The sequence below is a fragment of the Protopterus annectens genome, chromosome 1.part0, assembly GCF_019279795.1.
Source record: "Protopterus annectens isolate FY-2018-M chromosome 1.part0, PAN1.0, whole genome shotgun sequence".
Taxonomy (NCBI): Eukaryota; Metazoa; Chordata; order Ceratodontiformes; family Protopteridae; genus Protopterus; species Protopterus annectens.
The window spans coordinates 920,765,489-920,791,100 of NC_056725.1; positions in this window are offsets into that span (position 1 = coordinate 920,765,489).

A 25,612-nucleotide genomic window follows, 5' to 3' on the forward strand; every position below is an offset into this window, starting at 1 on the left:
CAGTAATCTCCATGACACATCCTATAACTGTGTAATGCTATAGTGTGATAAACTAATTAGGTAGGAGTACTATTCCCAGACATGGCAAGTGTGGATGTTTGTGTGTTTGTGTGTGTGTTTGCTTGTCTGTGTAGAGACCAATGCTTTTGAGGCCATTCACAGTCACTACAACCTCCAGTGCCCTTCTTTGGCAAGCCTGCTGATGTCATTCACTTTGAAATACACCTTTAGGGAAGGACTAGCCCAGTAATCTCTGTGGTGTGTCCTATAAGTGCGTAATGCTATAGTGTGATAAACTAGTAAGGTAGGAGTTCTACTCCCAGACATGGCAAGTGTGGATGTCTGAGAAGGGAACAATGCTGTTGAGGCCATTCACAGTCACTACAACCTCAAGTGCCCTTCTTTAGCAAGCCTGCTGATGTAATGCACTCTGAAATACACCTTCGGGGAAGGAGTAGCACAGTAATCTCTGTGGTGCATCCTATAACTATGTAATGGTGTAGTGTGATATAATAGTTAGGTAGGATTTCTATTCCCAGACATGGCAAGTGTGAAACTCTGTCTGTGTAGGGATAAATATTTTTGGCTATACACAGTCACTACACACACCTACAAATGGAGAACATTGATAACTGTGCAGTAACAGAGACCTGATCCAGGCCTCCAGAGAGCACCCTTGCAATACCAGATACAACTCTCATCACACCTGTTGGCCATCAAAACAATAAAGGTGGAGGAGTGTCCATATTTACCAGGGATATTCACACCACCAGGCTACTTGCCCAACAGAATGTGTCTGAAATACCCCCAGTGCAACTAACAGTGGGTTAGACTGCATTCCAAATTGTATAGGTTGATACAGATCCCCCACCATGCCACATGATACCCACTACTGCCTTTGAAACATACTGTGAAATATCATGATACAAGCTAATACCCTAATATTGGATGAGTTACACTCAGCCCTGCCATTAACTGGGAAAACTACTTGTGTGCCAACATGTGTGCCCAATGGTTCTTGAAAGTCATAATTCCCAATGCCCTGGATTATGTAACCCATATTCCCACCAGGAGCTCTAATATCCTAGACCTGGTGATTACTAACATTAGACATCAATGCTCTACACCTATGGTCACCCCATTGGTGGTCAGGTATGCCCATGAGCTAGTCACCCTTAACATCATCAACCCTCCCCCACACCACAGTAAGGACACCTCTCCAAAGCCAGTGTCATGCTACACATGTCAGATGTGACTAACAGCGTGACACCCATGCAGAAGGGAACTGAAATGACAACTGCTGAATCATACATGAAGGCACTGTAAAAGCACATCCACTCGTGTATGAATCATGCCATCCAATAATGAACCAAGATGCTCCCCATCCAAGAAAAGAGTGCCAATGTGGTGGCCTCCTGCTATAAATATACTGTACAACAAAAGGAGGAAACTCTTGCAGACATGGGGGACTTTCCAGGATGCAAAATACTCCCTTACCAGCTACAGTAAAAGGCAGAGACCCCTCATAACATCCACCAAGGCTAGTTACGAACATAATATAGCCACAGATGCCAAAGACAACTGCAAGCCGTTCCATAGATATGTGAGGAATCTAAGTGGCAATTCTCAGAACTGCTGTGGGCTACAACAGGGACGGTACTAAATCTACTCTTTCCAGGGATATTGCCAATATCCTGGCAGATTGATTCTGTGCCAACTGCACCCCCTCTCAACCCCCAAAGGGCCCATCACAACAAGGATACATTGCCATATGCCGGTAATAATGGCCATATAGGTAAAAACCACACTCTACAGAGCTATGACAACAGCAGCCATGGGACCAGTCAACATCCCGAGCTGTGTATTGCATGAGCTACAAACTGCACTTGCACCTCACCTACGTGTCATGACTAATCATAGCCACACCTCAGGCTTCTTGCCCACTGTGTGGTGCACAGCTAAAGTTATCCCAGTCCACAAGGGGGAATCCACCTTGGATTCTGGGAACTACAGCCCCAGCAGAATGACGTGCCTGGTCTGCAAGGCCATGGAATGTATTATCATGGGAATTAAAACAATGGCATTGGCAACCTGAAAACACTGGACAGTAACCAGGTTTGGTTTGTGAAGGGCCAATCATGTCACCTCAACCTGAATGATAACAGTGAATCCATCTCCAGAGCCATGGATGAGGGTAAGGTGGCTCACACAGCCTATCTAGACCTCACCAAGCCCTTAGAAACCATTCCCCAGTCTGGAATCATAGATAAATGTATCAGTGCTGGCCATTACTCCCAGTGTTACCTGATGGGCTGCCAACCGCTGTACTGACAAAACCCACACTGTAAATGTAGTTGACACCAACCCGTGCCCTAGACAAGTAACAGTTGGAGTACCTTAGAGTTCAGTCCTGGTATTGCCCTTGTTCGGCATCTTCTGCTCTGAAGTACAGTCCAACAGTAAGGGACACTGGCAAACAAAGGTCACAGATGACTGCACACTGGGAGCCAATATTGAATCCCCACATGATGTGGATATTTTACAGAAGGGCCTTACAGAAAGACATGTTTGGTGCCTGACCCATGGCCTCAAGATCAATGCCAAGAAATACATAGCTATCCCTAATGGGAAGGGACATGTATCTGTAAAGTACCACATAGGTGGCAGTACACTAAACACTTAAAGTGTGATAACAGACTTAGGGACACAGGTGGACAGTGGTCTCACCTTTGATAACCACATTGCCACAACAGTCAGGAAAGGGGCGCACCTCCCACTAAGGCCTTTACATCCTGGAAAAGGAGCCCATTGTCCCACTGTAGGCATGTCTCAGTAAACCCAGTACAGACTACAATGGCCTGTTATGTATGTACCTCACAAGACATCTGCAACAAGTAGAGAGGCTGCAGACATACCTCACGAAATGACCACAGGCCTAAACCAGTTGTCCTATGTTGACCATCTAAAAATCAGCCAGCAATACTCTGCCACGTATTGTGTTCTCAGAAGAAATTTCTGCATAACATAACATACTATGTCAAGCCCACAGCTGTTGGGCATGCTAAACATAGAGAATTCCAAACCCTCACAGCCACATGCTCCAGGGAGCCAAATCCTGTCATCACAATGAACAATACATGCAGGAGGGATGTGTTCCTGACACAGAGACTCCCCAGACTCTGGAATAGACTGCCCACATGTATCAAGCAGAGTGCCCCTTTGGCCCTCTTCAAAAGGAACCTGGACAATTGGATGGGAGATAGGACATTCACCCTGGGGATCATGTCAGCTGCCCTGCTAGATAGGGGTGCAGGGAAGTATATATAGTGGGAAGTCATAGCCAGAGAAATGTCACCTCTAGGTATGTATACGGCCTAGGACTGATAGCCTAGCATCATCGTATGACCCTATGAACCTATGAACTACACCTTCTATTGCCCAACCTTGGCAAGGTTGCTAATGTCAGTCACTTTGGAATACACCTTTGGGGAAAAAGTAGCCAAGTAATCTCCATGTTGTGCCCTATAACAGCGTAATGCTGAAGTGTAATATACTAGTTTGGTATGCCTACTATTCCCACACCTAGTAAGTGTGGATGTTTGTCTGTGTAGGGAGCAATGCTTTTGAGGTCATTCACAGTCAATATAACCTCCAATGGCCTTCTTTGGCAAGCCTGCTGATGTCATTCACCTTGAAATACACCTTTGGGGAAAGAGTAGCCCAGTAATCTCTGAAGTGCATCCTATAACAGCATAATACTATAGTGTGATATATTAGTTTGGTAGGGATTCTATTCCCAGACATGGCAAGTGTGGATATTTGTTTGTCTGTGTAGGTAGCAATGCTTTTGAGGCCAGTCACAGTCAATACAACCTTCATTGTCCTTCTTTGGCAAGTCTGCTGATGTCATTCACCTTGAAATACACCTTTGGGAAAAAAGTATCCCAGTAATTTCCATGGCGCATGCTATAAATGTGCAATGGTGTAGTGTGATGTACTAGTTAGGTAGGAGCTCCAATCCCAGACATGACAACTGTGGGACTCGGTGTGTGTCTGTGTTTGTCATTCTTATCCTGTGTGGAGGTGGTGGTAAGTGTGTAACAACTGGACTCATTGGGAAGTGGGTTTTGCAAATTTCCTACATAGTTGGCCTATTATATGTCACAATGTCCACCTTACAAGGATAACAGATGTCAAACAGCAGAGAGGCTGGGGTTGACAATCCATACCCCTACATGTGACATCAAGGCCTGGTGAATAGATTAGGCAACCCTTGTATTACCCAGAGAACACTCTCAGCCCATGTCTCATACGCAACCACACTTGGCTAGGCAACAACTGCTTTCTTGGTTGTTCCCTGCATATTGCCCACAGATAGTAACCATGGTGTGATTGCAGTGGACTACAGAGGGCATGGCACCCTGTCCCATCACTACAATAGGCACATAATTGCAGACAGTGCGCCTTCACTATGTTCCCCACTGGAAGCCTGCAACAACTGTAGTGCCATCAAATGTGCCCCATAAATGACATACCATGCCTTAAACACATGCCCTGTATGGACAGATGCCACTGGCACCAGGGAATACCTGTATCATGCTGTCAATGTGAGTGCAGGGTCAACCTGGTGTCCATTGTCAGTTCCCACCATATGAGGCCAGGAATGGCACATCAGATGATAACAATCTATGTACACAACATGACCCAGACACCCCAGGTACAGTTCCACATGTCACAGAGGAAGCATGTGGAACGTGTGCACATCCCAGACACCATCCATGTCATGGACTATAGAGCACATACATGGCAAGCATTGCACAGCACTGGCCACCCACAATAGCAACCCAGATGACTGGATGGTGAATACAATACCCACGTGTGTGGGCCAAGCCAGACACTACACCCCTGAGCAACACTGCAGACCATTGTCATGTGGCCTGATGCCAAGGTATACCCTTCACCTAGTCTTGTAGAGGCTTCTGCCACAGTCAACCACTACACACCTGTGAGGCAATGCACCCATGCATGCCAGTACTGGAAACTTGTGTCTGTGTGTGTGTATGTGTGTGTGTGTGTGTGTGTGTGTGTGTGTGTGTGTGTGTGTGTGTGTGTGTGTGGAATATGATGATTTTGACCCCATTCACACTCACTGCACCTTCCATTGGCCTACAGAAGCATGCCGTCTGATGTCAGACACCTTCACTTACCCTTTGCCCATACATCATCCGGATAACCCCTGTGGTGCATGCGATACCTGCATATTACTGTATTGTGGCAAACTAGATAGTTAGGAAGTCGATTCCTGACCCTGACAACTGTGTTAATGTGTGTGAGTCCCTGAGAGAGTGTGGCTATGTCGACGTTGACACCTGTTCATGTGGACAGGCACGTGTACTACCCCTACATTATCGCTCCTATATCACTGTTGCAGATGTTACTCGCCATCAGATATACCTATGGACAGCTTCTCAACAAGCTCTGTGGCACATGCAATAACTGCATAGACATGTGATAGCAATACATAGTCAGTCAGGTGTTTGAAACCCCGTACTGATAAGTGTGTGACACATACATGCTTAGATTTTATTCTCCCACCCCCTCCCTATCTTACTTTGTCTCTGTTTGTATCTCTCACTCCCTCTCTGGTGGATGTGGAGAAGTACACCTGCTTTGTTTAGGCAGCAGCTTGAGTTTTGTAAGTGATGCTCATGATCAGCTGATGGCCTCTGCATGAATCACAGTCCCCCTCTAGCTGATTGCATGTGGAACAGCTTCAGTAACATTGCCATAGCCAATTGCATGGAAACAAACTCCAATATCTAGGAATATCATGTGGGTGTTGGGCCTTTTCATTCACTGTGAGCAGGACCTCATGTTGGTGTTTGTTAAACAGCATCATAGATGTTATTGGGATTTACCTCTAACAACATACACTGTGGAGTCAGGCCAACAAACAGGAGGGGGATGTGCCAGACATGACTACAGAATGTAAGTGTTGCTCTTCTGCATTTGGAGTAATGTTGGTTTAACAGTGTGTGTGTGGATGTGGCTGGTCTACATGATTTAACACCTGTCATGACAGTGCTGTGTGGTTGAGGAAACTCCCACCTGTAGGGATATCTGCAGACTGGGCATTGTTTGGAGTCTTATTTTTCTTGTGTTACTCACAAATCACCTATCTTAGAACTGCAGAAGCATAGTCTGAGGATTGCAGTCAGTACATGTTGACAGCCATGAGAGTTACTGACCTCATATCCCTCATAGGACTTATGTCACAACAAACCGTGTCACAACAGTAAATGTATAAGGGTATCACAGCAACATGCCAATATTGGCCCAGTGTTTGTGGCTCCAGCCACAAGTCTGTCAACCTTTGTACATATGTCATGCAGTAAGAGGTGCATATGTTCTGTACACCATTATTTATTGACATCATACATGACAACAAGCCAGTCAGATATCAGACTGCTAGACATGTTATGCATAGTAGAGGTTATTTCTGAGGACATAACCTGGGCATTCTGCTGTTGTGTGTACAGTACTGGGGTCTGTGTACTTATGGTGATTGTCAACAGTATGTGCATTGTGAATATGTAGCTTGGGCTGTGCACAGACTGTGGTAGATGCCATTGTTCTTGGTCCTGTTCTATCTGATTTTACATGCTGCTCCAGTGTATGGTACCCTATTGGCTCACATTTGTAGGTCCAAACACACACACATGTCCAATACCACAGACAGGCATTGGATCACACTGTGTCATGACCCAGTTTATGTAGGGTTAGTGTGTGAGTGGCACATATGAGGATGGTGTTTATCAGACAGTCCATTTAGTGTCATATTAAGCTTGCATACCATATGTGGCTGTGGCTGTGTTCACATTGGTTGTGGGTCTGCACTTTCCCACAGGTGTCTGTTACTCTGTGCTGTGACATGCCTGTAGAGCCTGCTATATTTGCAGGTACATGTGTATTCCCCCATACACAATGTAGTCCAGTGTTGTGGCAGTCTGCCTGGAGTTTGCACAGTGCTTTGTTACATACCTAGCACCTTAGTGTAATTACTTAGTGTGCTGTTATTTCCAGATATTTGAAATACATATTGCTGCCAGGCCAGCATAACTGTTGTGTATTTCTGATAAAGCAGTGGGATTCTGTACAGATGTAGGCCACTAACTACTGGGTAGTTTGTGGCCATGTGACCTCTGCACCACCAGTTATTATGTGTCAGATAGACAGATGTGTGTGAATGAATAAACTGTGAGGGAATATGTAGTCCGGTATTTACGTGATATATCCATGTACATGGCTGTTAACATCCATATTGTCAGGCTTGGTCCACATGTCTTGCACAAAGGGGATCTGTGTACACCTCTGGACTGACCAGAGAGTGCCAGACTATCCACATATATTGGTCATATCTCTGCTGACATCTACAGGATCATTACTGTGCTATCAGTAGCACTATACTATGATGTCCTTAGGATGTCTGTCAGTAACCGATGACATACATGTCAAAAGCAGATGTGACCTCCCATACACAACATGTCTGTTAAGACAACCCCTGTTACAGCAGCAACAGTCTACATATATACCTGCAATACATACATGATATCCCCTTGCACTAAGAGATTGAGACTACTGGTGTTGAGATAGGACTCCACTCCATGTTCTGGACATATGGTAAACATATATGTATATAGATACACACACACACACACACATATATATATATATATATATATATATATATATATATATATACATACACATATCTATATAGATATATAGACATGTACATATTTACATACATATATATATATATATATATATATATATATATATATATATATATATACATATACACACCTATATATGTCTACACATATACATATATAGATATACATGCACATATAGTTATGGATGTCTACATATATATCAACATAAATAGGTATATCTGTTTAGATATATATGCACATATACTTATAGATATCTACATATATATCAACATAAAGAGGTATATTTATACATGTAGGATGTATGTACATATATATATATATATATATATATATATATATATATATATATATATATATATATATATATATATATATATATGATGCACTAGATCTAGAAATGTCCATTTACATACATATATATATATATATATATATATATATATATATATATATATATATGAGCATATATGTATATGTACATGCAGACATATATCTACCTATGTATATGTATATATCCATACCCTTGTCATGTGTAAACATTACTGTTGTGTACACCTTCCCAGATGTATCACACTGTATGTAACTGATATATGTATATTTAGATATAACAACATATGTGATGCAACAGTAATATCATTGACAAGTACTACACAATTGTGGAAGTCACAGCAACTGTTCAATACTATTCAATATGTGTACTGACAGATATATTGGAAAAATAACAACTGTTTTCACAGCTGTCATGGTGTAGAGGTTAACTGTTGTGCTTATAGTGTACAGGGTCCTGGGTTCAAGACTTGCAAGGGCTATTTATTTTGTTGCTGGGCAGAACAAGGGCTGCTGGATACAGAGTGGTTAAAGCACTTTTGAGCAGCTTTAAGCATGTTTGTGTGGGTTTGTGCAAAGCTAAGTGGTGCCAACATACGGTTAAATGTACGGGCACTTACACCATGTACGCTTCGCTTACCAGTGCGCAAATGTGCTTAGCTGTTATATTGCAGCATTGCTGACACCTGCTAAGCATGGCAAAACCCTGGTAACCAGTGCTCACATCCCACTCTGATAACATAGCAGGGTAATGACATATGTAATAAGTATATGTAATGCCATGTACAAAACATGCATCTATGTGCAGTCATTACAGTAGTAATGGGTGTGCATGTCATGTCTGGGACACTTGAGTATATAAGACCTGTACATCACTCTTATCCATGTGAATATGTTACATGCAAGGGTAGTAACCCAGGTTATGTGCCATCACACTGGCATGTAGTGTATCATGCTGTTACTACTGTTGACAGTGCTTTCCCAGGCAAGAGTAGATTGCTAAATGTAGTACTGGCAACAAGTACCCCTGCATGCATAGCTAGACTCTTAGGCCTCAGTGTTGTGTTCCTGGTATGTGAGCTGTGTCACAGTATATAACCCATACTGGATAATGATCTGACATGTGGAAAGTAACTGTAGACTACTGTCTGTACAGTGCATGTCAGTGAGGACTTTCAACATGTAGTAATGGCATACATATTAGTGTCAGACGTCTATCTGTTGACATATTCATCCTACTGCATAGCTAGTTGACAAGATGATGTCTGTCAGTCCCTGTACAGATGTGCAGATGGCAGGAATCCAGCTTGGATACGTAGAGGCAACCTATGCTTGACTGGCACTGACATGTCTGCCCAGCTGTGTTATAACCAGCTCAGATAGGACACAACACCTTGTACATGCCATGGGTACCTCCACTACACTACCACAGTCAATAAAACATGCTTGGGTACAGGTTTCTATCACAGACACTAACCATGTATTGTAATACATGTTGCATTCATGTCAACTGGATCACCTCAGTGGCCATTTGCAGGAGGCACCCAGAGGATTGGCTTATGCATGTGACTCTCACCCTGATGGTCACCACAGTGGTGTCTGTCAATAGATTGCCTGTTGGCACATGGCAGGTGGCATGATACCACTGTACACACATCCCCTAGGCTTCCCATATCTCCATGTACAATAGCCAGGTACACACCTATGACCACCTGCAGTGATGCAACACAGTACTGACATATGTGTATGTGTGCATTACTGAGGATATCAGTGTCTGTGTGTTAGTACACCTGTAGTTTGGAATGCCATGAGGGCCTTCACACCCACCACAACACCCATTGCCATAGTTAGATGTGGCTGCTGCTGTACCGGACATTCCATGTACCCTGTTATGCTCCCCCCCAACAGCTACCAGAGCCTTGCAGTACCAGCACAACAGTGTTGTACAAATGGGATGTTAGACATGGGATACCCACTGAGTTCTGGCAAGTGTGTGTATGTATGCATATGTGTATATCTGTAGGGTACAGCATTCAGAGGCCACATACTCCTATTACAATATGCATTGCCACACATTATTATGGATAGTGATGTGGCTGCCCATAGGTGAGGCATGACATTACATGTACCCTGTTATGCTCCTCCCCCTAACAGCTACCTGAGCCTTGCAGTACCAGCACAACAGTGTTGTATAAATGGGATGTTAGACATGGGATACCCACTGAGTTCTGGCAAGTGTGTATATTTGTGCATGTGTGTATATCTGTAGGATACAGCATTCAGAGGCCACATACTCCTATTATAATATGCATTGCCACACAGTATTATGGATAGTGATGTGGCTACCCATAGGTGAGGCATGACAATGCATCACCCTACTATGCCTGTGGCATGTGCATTAGATGCATATCCCTGTAGTATCACTGTCGGGATGGACAATGGGTTGTATCGCAGTCATGGACAATGTGTGATGGTGGGTATGTCAGAGTGTCTTCATGGGTTCCAGTGTGTACAATATCCACAGTGGGGTGTGGGTGCTGTGTACACTGTCATTACACCATGATACCCCTGGTACATATCTCATGTACCTTTGTATGGTGACCACGGTCATCATCAACCATACAGGTAACTAATAACACAATCCAACCCAGTTATACATGTGCTGTATGCAGCCTACCTGTAATACATTGGACACACTGACAAATTAGTTAGCACCGATAGGCACAGGTCTCTCAGATGTGTGTCTGCCTGCTATATCTCTGCTAATGTGTATATGATGGTATGTCTCACTATGTATTTTCCATATACAACCATTACATCCCCCATTACCATACTGTACATGTCTGGGGATGTTCTGCATGTAACATGTAACTTGAAACACACCTCATCCTATACGCTGTGTGGTGTGTGCAGTGAAAGGCACACACATCAGTAGCACTACATACCTAGGTAGGGGTCTAGTCCCAGTGTTCCCAAGTAAGAGTGTGCGTGTATATAGATGGATCTACATCAGGTTGCTGCTGAGTATACATGTCCCAGGGGGTCACTTGACCATGTGGCACAGGCAGTAACTGGTATACAGACATATGACATGTGTTCAACTGTACCCAGGATATGTCACAACCATGGTGTCACCACAGTGCCATACCCCTTGTTGAATATGACTGCAGACCATCCTCCTGATGACACATGTACATCTACAACACAAATGGATAACATTATGGAGACCACAATCAGTCAGTGTTACTAACAACTATAATGCACCATCGCTGGACAGCTACACTACCTGACATGTAAGCATTAAACATTACTGCTGACAACATGTTACACAGCAGTACATTGGTACACTGTAGTACAGTCACTGTGTGCATCAGAATCATATTAGCTTGTCCCTGCATCAATGTTATGGATGATAGGGATGTGGTACAGGTATCATCATATGCACACAGTGTGTTGTTGGTTTTCCAGAGACTGAGGGTGGGCCAAATGTTTGACCCTATGTGTGAGGATGAGGGGTGTAATTAGCTGATATGGGCGTGGTAATGTGGTGTGTGATGTGGTGTGTGCAGGTATGGGGTTGCTATAGGTGTGTTTGTATAGTGTGTGGGTATGCATGCACACAGTTCTGCCATGTGGCTGCCCTACACAGGTGTTTCTTGGACAGTTGCAGACCATACCTGGCAGGGTGTGCAGTTCGCCACCTCCGGCCAGGGACACATGGACTGTGCCTGCCAGGCATTCCATGGGCATGTCCAGGTACAGACCTTGATGTGCTACTCTCCCCAGATGATGACAGATGTCCGCTGGAACCAGGTCCCTCCTGGGACTGGCCAGGGCCATGTGCACATGGCCTGCTGTGATATGGTGTGAACAACACACCCCCTGCCATGCTGGGACTGGTACTGCCACTACAGGAGTGCCTTGGTCATCTTGCATGTCCACATCGACCGCCAGCTGTTGGTGTTGCTAGCCTACATCCATGCGGCAATTGCCCCACTCCAACCATGTTTGAGCATGGACAATCCACAGTCGATGAGGCCCAACATCTCACCCAACTGTCTATCCATGACCTCGGTATATTCACGGAGGGCACCTGCAAGTTCATAGAAGTTGTCACTTACAGATGAGAGAGCAGCCCTCTGCAGCCTCAGGCCTGTCTGGTGTAAGGTTCCATACATGCCTGCGCCCCCATGACAGTCTGAAACATGTGCCTGGTGGTACCAGTTGTGCCACTTCTGCCAGGGGCATGATGACCAGCAGCCCTCCCACGAGAACCCAGGTACATTTGCCTATGTGGTGCCATGCTGGAAATCCAGCACAGCAGGCATAGATACCACACTCTCTTGTGCACTGTCACCAACCGCCAACTGTCCCTCTGTTATGGTCACTGGTGATGGGGTATCTGTAGACACTGTGACTGTGTGCGGGGTTGGGGTCGCTATCAGCGGGATATCAAACAATGGCGCAGTTTCGGCCTCTGATGACCCCACCTGTACCTCAACAGTCCTACCGTCATCTTCAGTGTCTGTATGGACACCAACATCAGATTGCATGCAGGAGGGACCCTGACCCACCTCGCCACCTGTGGGGGGAAAACAAGAAAATGCATTTTAAGACCTGTACAGCATTGCATAATAGTACACACACACACACACACACACACACACACACACACACACACACACACACACACACACACACACACACAGACACTGAAATTCCACCATAATACCTATCTGTCCCTGAGTTTACAGACAGTCCCACATTTATTCACATAAGTCCACCATCCTGCATCACACTCGGTAACATACACTCATTAATACCACTCATTAACGTATCATTCCTCTAACTGCCTAGACAAGTGATCACAACACAAGACCTGTTACTCCATTACTTCCTTGACTTGAGTGGAGTAGGTTTTACAAGGCCTCACTGCTGTCATCAAGTGTTCACCTTGGGTATGTCCGGACAAAGTGAACATGGCCCCCATATGTTAGGGGCTACTACGTTCACTCCATAATGTCATGCACTGGAGTGTCATACGTAACTATTGCTCAGTACATGCCAGATCTGCTGCTCATTTAACGTATCATGTGAACAACAGTAATATATGGATACACTCCCTGTTGTTGTCTAGTAATTCCCCAATGCATCTGTAGTGCTGAATATTTGGGTAGTTGTTCACCTTTCTACTGATTGCAGTTTTAAGGGTCTACCTGGTGTCTAGTTTCCCTCCCAATGCATGTTCCATGCTACAGATCTTATTATACTATCAGTTGTCCTGTTATTGCATATCAGATAAATATTCCTGGTGTCTCATGTGTCAGTCCATGTCCATGTACTGCACGATTCCAAAGGGAAGTACTGACGTATAAACAACCCCGCAATCACACATGTGCATGCATGGACACCCACACAAACACACACACATGCACACACACACATCCTACCATGCATCAACCCCTTTCCACTCCACGAGATTGCACTTACAAAATAACCACCCCATGCACACACCTTTAGGTGAGGTTGCACAAAGATAATACACACAGACCTCCCATTACCCATCTGTCAACATGCATAACATATGGTACTCAACAGCATGCAGTGCAGCTATAGTCAATCCATGTCAGCAACAGTATACATGTATGATGCATGGGCTGTTTTAGTAAGTGATGCCCCTTCTCTTGGTAAACACTGCACCCTTGTACACAGTATTGCTGTGCACCTGTGCTGCACCCTGCCATGTACTGTGCACCATACCTCACAGGTGTACAAACCATTGCTGAATGTGTATAACTGTGTCAGTTATGTCTGCTCTAATGCTCACAGCCCCTATGTGTTTGTCCAACATATGTGGACAGATTTCATTTGTGAATGCCTAATGTCTGATTTACAGAACTCAACATCAGCAGTGCATGTATGACCAATATGATACTATTACACTGACAACCGTCAAACCTTACCATGGCTATGGAGAGTGTACACACCCTTATTGATATGATGCACACTTCCTTGATATGCCATGGGACCACATCACAGCATATGTTTACATTACTTGAGCCTGATATGCAACATATGTCCTGTACATTCACATGCAGTGTCTAACAAATGTGTTAGATGTGCAGATGCTGACCGCGATGCATACACTTCATGGTTGCATATGTGTGCATGCCCTTATCATGATGGTTTGTTACACCTATTGTTATGTGTACTACAGCAGTCACTATTCCTGGAAGAGTTATACTAGCATGGGCCATCTGCATTTGTTAGTATATGGTCAGTCCGCCTTACACATGTCCCCCAACTCTGCATGATTGCAAGGTCAACTCATGTGCACATCCCTTGGAGTTCACACACTTCTTTAAGTATTGCTGTGGAGTCAGAGTTATGTCTGCCATAGTTCCTGGACCTGACTGTGTGCAGATACAGCCATTTGTAGTATCCTTAGGATCCCTGCTGCAGTGCACTGGTGTGTCATGATGACATCCCCTCCTCACTTTCAGCCTTTTTGCAGATGCTTGGCAAGTATGGCCTACACATGTGTCAGTTTACAATGTCCCAAACACTGAACACCATGTGTAACAGCCTAGTCCCAGCTAATGACTGGCAAACATGCAGATGTACACTGGCACTGGCACAGTACAGATGGGGATGGTAGGCCTGATATGGGATGAGGAGTTGGTTGTGCAGCACCTGTATCTTACATGATACTGTCTGTAGGTTTCTAAAGTGTTCATGGTAGACCAGCACAAGTTGCAATGTATGACTGTTGGGAACCTCTTCTGTAATGCATACACTACCTGTAGAGAGGCCTGGCTGATGTTGCCTGTGGTACAACTGTCACATCTGATTACCCTAACCCATAGACCAAATGCTTGCAGAGTCCAGGCAATTGCTGACATGGATAGTGCACAGCCAGTACTTGCTGGACATTCCTGCAACCCCCTCAGTGTTGTGGAATGTTACTGGGCAGCCTGCATGACCAGTGTGCTACATGTGACATCATTTGTCTTGGATGGCCATCTGTTTATTTTCTACTTCAGTCCTGTCCCATACATCATTGCCACATACATGACTGTCTGCACTGCTTGCTATGGCATATGCAATGGTGAGGTATGGCTACATGTCCAGCTAATGGGTGCTACCTGTTGGGTATGGGGCCCATGCCACTTCATGTATGATGTGTGCAAGCCACACCTGCCTCTGTTGCAGGTAAGTGTGTACATTTGATGGCCAAACGTCTTAGACAGTAGACCTATACGTGATGTGACACTGGGGACATGTACTTGCTGAAAGGTGCATTTCCATGACAAATGCATGCAGTCAGTACCTCAAAAGCTGCCTCCATTATATTTTATCTGGAGTGTGTGCACACATATGCTTCCAGTGTTTGTGAAGGTATGTATTCCGCATATCTGCTGCCCTAACCTACGATTCTGTATTACACACTCATTGTTCAAGTTGGGACCACATTGCAGGTGTTAAGGGTTGTGGACCACAGTATTATGATAAGCCATAGTGTAGCTTTGTAACAGTTGCCATTGTAATACTGGTATATACACTGTTGTAGTACTGCATAAGGGTTATGTTTCACACACATCCTTACTGTAGGCCATGTACCCACCATTATGTCCATCCCTGTGGACACATATCGCAATGACAGGATGTTAGTTATATTGCAGGTGTCTGACATACCCTTCAGATACACCATCATTGTCACTACTGTGATGCAGTGCAGTTAACAGCAACAATATATGAACATGTACGGCATGCAGTATGGTTAGGTGTGTTAGATGTGTGCATGGAATATACCATAACCATTACATGACCGGTGTATTAGCAAGCATGAACATAAACCATACTCACCAGCTACAGGCTGCTGCCTTGGTGGTATACCAGAGGGACCTACATAAGTGTGTGAGAGATGTGATGTCAGTAGCCACAGCTGTGGCATTGCTACAGGGTGGGTGCAGCATTACAGTACATCAACAGTACAAGTCCACAATACTACAGCTTATGCACATCTGTTTATTACTAATACGCAGTAACAGACTATATATATATATATATATATATATATATATATATATATATATATATATATATATATATATATAAAAACATCTCACATATGCATGATCTACCTGTACAGATGTGGATGCATATGCAACAGTGGTCTATGGATGTGCCCTGTGGCTTTACCTGCAAGCTCCTCTGCCGGTGTGTGGGTAGCACCCACCTCCACTATGGTCTCCGCAAGTTGTTGTGTGTGTAGGTGGGCAGGTGCCACAAGGCTGGCGAGGAGTTCCTCAACACATGTCGGGGGGATGGATGGCGTGACCCCCCCTGTTGTGAGGTGATCGCCCAGACTGCTGCAGCACGCCGACGGGGATTGCGAAGCAGGTCGCTGCAATGATAGCGGACCTGCTCATAACTGCGGTTATGCAGGCCAACAGCATTGACCTTGTGGACTAGATCATTCCACAGGGTGGTCAGCTCCTGCTGCTTATGGGCTGTCCTGCCAAAGAGCACCTGGTAGTTCTGTACCAGGTGGTTCACAATGACCTCATTTTCATCCGTTGAATACACCGGTAACCAGCCATGGGACATCTTGCCTGAAAGACACAGAGATGGAAACAGGTCTGGGCAACTCATACAGCAAGGTTAACATAGTTCTTAATACACATCTCTGCCTCCACCACCATATCTGTGACAACAAACTGTTCACACAACTCAATAGGTATGGTTACAGCCTACCTACCATTGGGACATATATCATATTGTACCACGCTTTGTGCTATGTGTTTGTAGCCATGTTCCCTGTGGGGACACTAACATTGCTGGCCTGTTACAGACAATGTCACCTGCATGCCATTGTAAGGGCCACTATGGTTCCATATATGTATGTGGTCTGCTTGCTATGTGATTGCTGCACATCTGTCGTTATGTGTTATTGGGGATATCTATGCATGCTGTTGGACATGATTCAGGATTTTGTGGACTATTACTACCCACATATGTTCTATAACAGTGACACAATATCATGTTTAGGGAACAATTGCCAATAGAACCACCTCTCCCACCTCATCTGGCCATGTTACCAGTCCACATCACATGGTGTGACCCACCCTAGGGCCTCCTCATCTATTGGTCCAGCACTACCTTCAGGTGGAGCCACCTCAAGGGAATGGAGTTCCCCCACCCCCTGGGGGCACACACAGACATGATCCTGTCACCCGAGGTCAGGTCCAGGATTTGTTGCATAGTGAGCTCCACAGAGACTTGGGGGATGTGCTACGCACCTTCAGGCCCTCAGTACACAATCACAGGGTCCACATGCTCCTCCTGCTCAGCCTCCAGACCAGACACCTTCAGTGCCATGAAGCTGCTGTTGTGACTAGAAATGGGTGGGGGCCTTGTTCCCATTGTTTCCATTTGGGGGGCTCATGGGGTTTCCACATCACAGACCACACCCACCATCCAGGGTGTTTACCCACCATATGTGTCATATACCACCCCTGTAGGCTATCCTCTCTATCTACTAACCAAATACACCATCACAACTATACCTGCTATCCTTCCCCAAATTCCCATTTCCACCTTCACAGACAAGGGCAATGTGGTCCCAATAAGGGGTTCACATGTGACATAACCATCCATGTTGCACACACTTACAGCTGTATATATATATATATATATATATATATATATATATATATATATATATATATATATATATGCATACTGATATGTGTGTGATGTTCCCTCACACATAGCACGCAGCACTGCGATGGACAAATAGGGGACATGTATTTATATACATATGTGTGTGTGTGTTTGTATATATGTAGACATACACATATATATCTCTATATATGTGTAAATATATATTATGTTGTATATATGTGTTTATATATATGTATACATATAGGTGTCTGTATATCTGTAGACATATGTGTATATATATATATATATATATATATATATATATATATATATGTACAGATATGTATGTATATATATATATATATATATATATATATATATATATATATATATATATATATATATATATATATATATATATATATACACAACAAACCCGGTACTCGGTGATGTAGTGCCCGGTTTACCAACAATAAACACTACTCAAGAAAAAAACAGCACAGTAAAATCAAACTGGAAGAAAAACACTGAAGTCCAGGAATAGATGCATAGCCCAACTTCAATTGCTAACAGGTCAAGTCACCTCACCAGCAAACCAGGTTTTGCCTTAGCATCATCAGTGCATGTATTTGGAAGTGCTCTCCCCCTTCTTTTATACACATACACTTAAAGCAAAAGTTAGATATATGTCACAAATACACCAATTCCACATAAAAGAAATTAGTAAAGCAACATTTTTACACATATTATAACATATAAAATGGATTTTTTACCATAATTATCACAGTGAAAAAGAAATTACATTTTATACATCACAAAATTATTATTGTCTGAAATTATGACATAGATTACCAATGGTCATTCAGCACAGGTTTAAATAGGGTTCCCAAATTAACTATCCATTGTCGTTCTTAACCGGGCTGAAATGTAATGTAATTTCTTTTAAAGAAATGAAAAAAGGTTGATAGGAAAGTGGTGAAAAAAGAGGCACAAGGAAGTAAAGACAGTAGTGAAAATAGCTAGGGATGTGCAGGAAGGGTTTAGGGAAGGTCCATAACTGCCCATTTCTTCTGCAGCAACAGCTGTGCCTATACACTGAATTTGGTTATATATTTGGACACTCATACCCCTGAGAGAGGGGGGGACAACAATAATATGTTGTTAAGCCAATTAGACCATATTACATCTGTTTAGTGGACATGTGTGTTAAATGAACAGCTATGTATGGGGTGTGATTTTTTTTTTGGGAACAGATTGCCCTTTTATTTTTTTCAGGTGAGAGTGGGATGTGGGGGAGGGATAGTAGGTATATTTGGGGAGGGAGGTTGGGTAGGTTAACAGACAAGACAAACAAGACATATACAGGAGCAGTATATGACATGTGGGGGCAAACACATTGATGGGGAGGGGTGTTTGGAAATCGGAAGCCCATGAGCCCCCTAGTGGAAACAGTGGGACTGAAGTCCCCACCCATGGGCAGTCACCACTGCACATTCACATCCCCAAAGGTGGCTGTGTTGGGGGCTGAGTAGGAGGGCCAGGCCGACCCTTTAGTTGTGACACATGGCCCTTAAGCTGGCGTAGCATATCTCTAAACTCCCTGCGGAGCTTGCTATGCACCATGAACCATACCTGGTGATGAGTGACAGTGTCCTGTCCGCCCTCGCTCCCAGGGGTTGAGCCCCATCCCCTAAGGTGGTTCCACCCGAAGGTGGTGTGGGACCAATGGACAAGGAGGTCCCAGGTTGGGCCCCAGATGTGTTGGTGCCCACTGCCATGGCCAGCTGAGGTGGGACAGGTGGTTCCTCCGGGACCAGCCTTCCCAAATGTGCTATGGTGTTTAAATTTTATCAAAATATGTGGGTTAGTAATAGTCAACACATTCCAGGATTAGGTATAACAGCATGCGTAGATATTCCCATTAACCCAAACACCAGATATGGAACAGTTACATAGCAAACAGAACGTATGCATATATGGAACCACAGTGGTCATTACAACAGCATGCAGGTACATTGATGGCAACATTCCACCAATGTGGGAGTATTTCAACATGGCACATGCATAGAAACAAATTTAAATAATTATCAAACAATAGGACATATGTCCCAACAGTAGATTTAATGCAGCACATACTGATTGAATTATGTATTTAGATTATTGTTGCAGATATGGTGGGGGGGAGAGATGTTAATTAACAACTAGTATATTCCTGTAGTTCACATTACTTTCCTAGTCAGTGCTGTGATCTGTACCTTACAGGTATTAGTACACTACACTATTGCCTTAGTTTGGACAGTGGTATGGCTGTAGACAACTATATACATGAACTGAGATTTACCTGCAGTATACACCTCTTACCTGGTATACCTGTGGAGGTATTGTTTGTTAACACTACCTAACTCTTTCTACACATATTCCCAGATTCCAGGTTGATGTTATGCATATACCTGTCCATCTGTTATTGCAGACACTCTGGGCATGGGGCATGTTTTGACCACATGCAGGTGAACCGAGACATATTTCAACTACTGCCCTCTTAATCCTTTAGTGAATTGTACAATGGAATGGAATTGTTCCAATGGACAAGGAGGTCCCAGGTTGGGCCCCAGATGTGTTGGGTTGGGAGGGTGGCCTAATGGTTAAGGTGTTTGCCTTACAAACACAAGGTACAGGGTTCGATTCTCACAAGGGATAATTGGCTAGGCTTAAAATGGCTTGCAAGGGCAGTTAGCCTAGTACTAATCTATGAACCTATGAACCTATGAACAATGACAGGTTTGCTTTCACAGACATTTTCCAAATATGTACAGGTCTGACAGTCAGTTATATAACATGAAATGTTGCCTACATTTCAGAGATTAGCACACTGATATGCCAGGGGGACAGAGTAACAGCCGGCAGATATGGGCCGATTAACTGGACATTCTGGACAATTCTGTACACTTGTGGGTATGATTCTGCATACAGCTTACTACTACTCCCAGGATTCGAACCATGGCTGTGTCTGCTAAAAATAAAACACTGTCTAGCACAATTGAGTGTGCTATATAGATATTGCTGTGTATCTCTTGTCTGATTTCTGTCTATAATTCTCCTGTGGTTTTACATTCTAACCTTGTAATTACAACACTCATATACAGGATTTACTAGACAGTTGTATTATGTAGTACAGTGTGGGTGACAGTGATGAGTAATACATTATTATTCAGAACAACTGCAACACTAACAATGCCATACAATACCAGAGTAAACAGTACCAATACAGGATATCAATCTTTTATTTCTAGGCACAATGTTCATATCTGACAGACCTATGGGAGCAATGTTTGTTAGCACTAACCGAATGTTGCCACACAAATTACCATATTCCACCTTAGTATTATGCACACACATCTCACTCTGTTACTGTACAGACTCTGGTCACAGCTTGACAACATAAGGGTGGAGATGAGAGATACTTGGTTAGTTACTCTCATAACATTTTGGGGAGTTGCTAGAGTGACAGGTTTGTTCTTATAGATGTCTGACAATCAGTTGTATGTCTTGTTTGCTGCCTAAATGTCTGGGATCAAACCACTGATTTGCCAGGATGACAGGGTAACAGTCAGCAGGTACAGGACGATTTACTGGACATTCTGAACATATCTGTACAGTTGTGGGGTATGATTCTGCATACAGCCTACTACCACTCCCAGGATTCAAACCATGCTGTGTGTGCTAAAAATACAACAGTTCACGTCTCAGTTGAGTGTGCTATTTTGATTTTGTTGTCTGTTTTTTTCACTGTTTTCTGTCTAAGTCTCTCTCAGTTGTACTATATGGCCTCTTGGGATTACAACAGTCATGTACAGACATTCCTACACATTTTATTTATGTAGCACAGTTTTTATATACAACCTATATGAGACTCTTCCTGCCATATTCTCTGGTGTATGCAGTACATGCCTTAAACAATACAGGTTTTATACAGACAATTAACTTACTATTACTTTTAGATTTATTTCCTGTGACAGTACATGCAAGAATATTACTAACCTGCCTCGCGTCACAACCGCTGAAGTCTACAGGCATGGGCTTCATGGTTCATAGCTCGCTCATCTGCCACTGTGAAAGATATAAGAGGAATATTTAGCCATTCCTATCCATAATATACATGAGCTGACAATTACTAAACAGATAGTGGACTGATACTTACACACGGCTGGGACATCCCCTGTCCTCCTAGCTTCTTGGATCCACTGATCCAAGAGATCCCCCTTTCTCCGCTTCAGGTTGGCATAGTGATGCCTGACCTGCTCACCAGTTTGGGTATGCCAGTGGCACTGGTGAGGTCATGGGCGAGACGGTTCCATGATTCTGCTTTGTATTGGGAACCCTGGTACTGGCCCTGCAGCAGTCTCTGGTCATGGTCTTTCACAAGGAGTCCTGCCATGACTCTGGACTCCTGGATGTCCCAGCGTTGCACCCGAAAGTACACACCCTCTCCACCTACTAAGCTGGGCTGTGCAATGCTTAGTGTTGCTTAATACTTAATTTGCATTATATTTGCTTTTTGGCATTGATTTATTATTCATTACATGTTACATATGTGTTTGGCATCCATGATTCATGTGTATGTACACTGTATGGGTTCCTTGTGTTTATTAGGGGATTTCAACACTTTATTACAATGACACTTCACATCTGGGCTTACTGCAGTGCTCCAGTTCACATATTTATGTTATGTAGTAGGTTATACAACATAAAACTGTATATAGATTAATTTCACATGTTCAGGTTGATTTTCCTACAGTGAGGATCTGTTTGGTGATACCTCAGTCTTATGTACTGCTGTAATGGCTTAGTGGTTAACTACTGTGACTATAGTGTACAGGGTTCAAGACCTGCAAAGGCTGTTTATTTTGTTTCTAGCCAGAATGGTGGCTGTTGCATACAGAGTGATTAAGGCAGTTTTAAGCAATTGTAAGTGGGTTTGAGTGGGTTTGCATGAGGGAAAGCAATGCTAACCTTTGGTTAAATATGCTTACAGAGAGAGTTTCAATATTGTTTAACCTGTGTGCGCATTGCTTACCCCCATGCAAACAGGCTTAAACTCACTTACTACTGCTGAAATATGCTTACTCCCACTTACTACAGCTTAAATATGATTACTCTTGCATACTACTGCTTACTCCTGCTTACCACCGCACTAATTTAGACAGTAATGTCAAATGGTTCTTGGGAAGGTGATGGATTTGGAAACTGTATGGATTTATCATTCATTACACATTTTACCTTTCATTTGTATGCCTGATTCCTGTGTACATATACTGTATGGGGCACTTGTGATTATCTGTGGACTTTACAACATTATGACAATGACACCTCACATCTGCATTTAATGCAGTACTCCAGTTCACAAATATATGTTATTTAGTAGGTTATGCAACAAAACACATTGGTCATAAAGTGAGTTGACATGGGAAGTACTGGAGTGGGGCTCGAACTGGGAATGACTGCTCGTAAGGTGAATCTACCCACTACACTATTGCTATACAGCTTCATTTGCATATATCTTGCTTTTTATCCTATTGTGCCATTTAAGCTGCATTACCCATAGCTAAGCGATGGGCAAACATGCACACCTACAGTTAAATTTAATGTTTCATAAAAAAATAACTTCTTTATATTTAATGTTTTAACTATTGCTCTTGTAAACTTGGGGGTATGTTGCTGGGGGTATGTGAACACATATGAGCAGTCTCGCTCATTCTTATTCCTAAACTGCTGTGCAGGGGCGTGTATATTCTGAGAGCTCTGCTCCCTCCGTGTCCAATTAGGAGCTCAGGCAACGCACCTTTATTGATATGCATGGCATGCTGTCGTCCTGCTCCTAAACGTCCACTTCTGTGCAGGATTAAGCTAGTACTGCATGGAAGTATGGTAAATCTGGGGGAATGTGTTGTATTCTATGAATCAGGGGTGTCCTTTTCAGGGTATTTCCTTTTTCTCCACTGAGGTGCAAATATGGAGTTGGTATATATCATTTGGAGGGGCAACAAAGCTGCCCATATAGGAGAAAGGGTGAAGGGGACCTTGCCTCCCTGCAAAAAAGAAAAATACTTTTTTTCTGTTTTTATACATTTTTTGCATTGTATTTTTCAATACATGGTGACTCAAGTAGGTAATCAGAGAATAACAAGCTATCAAAAGGCATTATATTGGACTATGCTACACTGCAATGTTATGAGAACCAATGAGCCCTCTAACTGGCAGTCAAAGTTAATCAAGACTCTAAACAATTTAAACAATAAGCCATGACAAGGTGTGGGCTACTGAAAATTTTTGGCTAGAATATATATTATTGTCAAAAATAGTAACCAAGCTTATTAACCATATATGAAGTGGGCAAAAGTCATAAAGTGGGGTACTTTATTTTGATTATAAAATGGGTTTGTATTAAAATGTAATTTGTTATTGTCCATCTCCTGCCACACAAATGAAGAGATTGTGACACCAGCTATAGCTACCTGCCCAATGTTTATTCTGAAAATCAACACTACACTGGGAGCTTGAATCAACAGTTTACATGTCAGAATCACTTTAATGCAATTATCATTAACACTGCACACACATAGTCACTCCATCAGACCATCAACTAGATTTGCCATATACACATGTCAGTGCATCATTTGTCAGACTGACACTTCCAGCTGCTGTATCAACTATTTTATTATTTCTCATTTTTCATCTTTATTCAACATCTTTAATACCTACTGAACCTGTCTGAATAGTGAAGAACCGAAGGCCCCTTCCAAAAGCCATCCAGGTGGCATTCTTCCAGACTTTCCCAGTAAATCCCTGTTAGAGAAGGCTGGTATTGCTTATCTTGGCAGCCAGAGGGCAATGTTCCTCAGACTGCATATACCTGCTCAGAAGAACTTGCTGTTATTTCAGCTGCTACCCTTCTCCATGCCAGGCATTAACAAGGGGCCCTCCAGTCAGCCTGCCCAACATGGCTGACTATCCCACTTTTTGATGCCTTGGGAGTGCATCCCTGCAAGGTCTTGTAGGAATAAGGAAATATGTGCATTAAAGAGGTTCAGGACAATGTATGTCAAATGTATACTGTCTAGTCTAAACCAAGCAGGGTCCCTGTCAGCTAACATAGGTTAGGAGACACTTTCACTACCTTCCTGTTTGTTATAACTCCTCAACTTAACAATACCCCCTGTGCTTCCCACTTGATGCCATACCAAGCTCTCTTACATTTTTGATGAAACCACCAATGAGTCATCTACCCTACCCATTTTGATTTCTGTGTTCAGCGTACTTTGTACCAGTCCCTCCCTCCCTTTCACAACTGTCAATCTTTTGTCTGATTTCTTTGTTCAGCATACCCTATACGAATCCCTCCCTCCCTTTCACTGCTGTCAGTTTTTGTCTGATTTCTTTGTTCAGCATACCCTGTACCAGTACCTTACTCCCTTTCACTGCTCTCAATGTTTTTTTTCTTGTTCCAGTGAGCTGCAAAATAATTGAGTAGAAAACTGTATATTAAGTCTTGTATCAACTGACTGACTCCTTCACAGTCAGAATGGTCTTGCAGCATTGTTGCCAAAAAGTTTGTTTTGGGAAATATTCCATTCTTATGTTGGGGTGAGCTCCCACTGTCGATGAAATTACTTACCTTCCTGGTGAATGGTCTCATCTGACCCCAGAATCTCTGCTAGTAGGAGGCATCCTCAATTTCCATACAAGCAATTTCCCCAAAGCCAATGGTGCCCTGCTTGCATCAGCAATGCACTGCTGAATATGTCTGTATTTAGCTATATATCTATATCAACATACATGTCTCTCTCTCTCTCTCTCTCTCTCACTATATATATATATATATATAT